Consider the following 1,637-nt stretch of genomic DNA (forward strand, 5'->3'; position numbering starts at 1 on the left):
GACCCAGCTATTCCTATTGCTTAGTATTCTTATCCAATGACACTCGACAAGACCCCAAAATCAGAACACGTTGAACAGGAATGAAATTGTATTCAAAATAACAATGGTATGTGAACAGCAATCAGCAATCAATAGTTTAAATATCGTTCATATATTTATAGTATATGCATAAGAAGCTTATAGATTTTTCTGCATTAATATGCCCGGGCTGATCGGTTAAAAATTAACCAATCAGCGCGCAGCAACACCATCATGCATAAAACATGCTTAATCCAATCTATATCCCACTAACACCTCCCCCTTGAGCAGATTCGTAGGATCTGGTGTTAGGGTCCAACTGCAACCGCTTTACTGGTTTGCGCTTCCGGTTAGTCCATCTTCTAGGTAATAAGGACGTTGTATCATCCTTCGTTTGCACCTTGACTGTCCTGTCTGTTTCAGGTGTTTTGATCTCAAAGGTGTCTAGCAGAACATCAAGAGGTAATCTATGCTGCGTTTCGTTGTTGGAGATCGAGGTTGATTTCAGTTGGTTAGCGTGACGCACCCAGATTTCTGAACCAACGGACACCTCGTAAACCACATTTCCTTTCTTTTGCACGATCCGACCAGCTATCCATGTAGGATGTTTTCCTCGATAGTCCATAGCAAGTACCTTTTGACCCACACTGAACAATCGTTTTTGTGCCCCATGATGACTATTGTACTGTTTCTCCATCATCACGTTTCGTTGCGGCTTAAGAGCTGGAGTCGGACGAATGCTCTCAAAATGTGTACGTATTTTTCTGCCAAGTAACGCTTCCGCTGGGGAGACTCCATTTGTTGTCTGAGGGTTCGGTGTCGAACGGTGTATAAACAAGAACCTCTCTAAGATCTCTTCGGTGTCCCCCTCCCCTCTTGATTTTTTAGGGCATTTTTGAACGTACCAACAAAACGTTCTACCTGACCATTCGATTGCGGATGGAATGGAGGTGTTCGGATGTGCCTGATTCCGTTCTGCTGACAAAATTCTGAAAAGTCTTTTCTGACTTCATCTGACGACACTGGAGTGTTTCGAATTGTCGCTGCTGCTACACTCTGTATTTCTGGAACCTTTTTACCTGTCTTTTTTGCATATGAGGTGGTGTCTAATGATGGACACGACACGTTACACACGCTGTTAATGGGTATATCCATTAATCCAAGCTTTTCTAACATATCTAGACCAAGTAGATCAAGGTTTGGTCGTTCTGTTAGATAGCATACTCCTTTACAGCTATTTCCATTGACGGAAAATTCACATTGTAATTCACCAACTAGTTTCAGTACACCTCCAGATACGTTTTTAGCCGTTTTCTTGGATGGCTTCATTGGCGGTTTCCCAAGCAGGTTAAACGTTTCTCTAGACACTAGGATGATATCGGATGCTGTGTCAATTTGGAGACGAACCGCTATACCATTAATCTGGATCGTAACATACTTTCTCCGAATGTCATAGTCTGTTTGAAAGGCTGCTACCAGAGAAAGTGATTTAGATTCGGCTGACTTCATGTGTCGAGGACGTTTGTGCTTCTGCTTAGGCTGGGACGTACGATTTGGAGGACAACGACCTTCTTTATGCCCACGTTTGTTACACATCTGACATTTGTGTTTTTTGAATG

Source organism: Schistosoma mansoni, chromosome 3 (assembly GCF_000237925.1).
Source record: "Schistosoma mansoni strain Puerto Rico chromosome 3, complete genome".
In the NCBI taxonomy this organism is placed as follows: domain Eukaryota; kingdom Metazoa; phylum Platyhelminthes; class Trematoda; order Strigeidida; family Schistosomatidae; genus Schistosoma; species Schistosoma mansoni.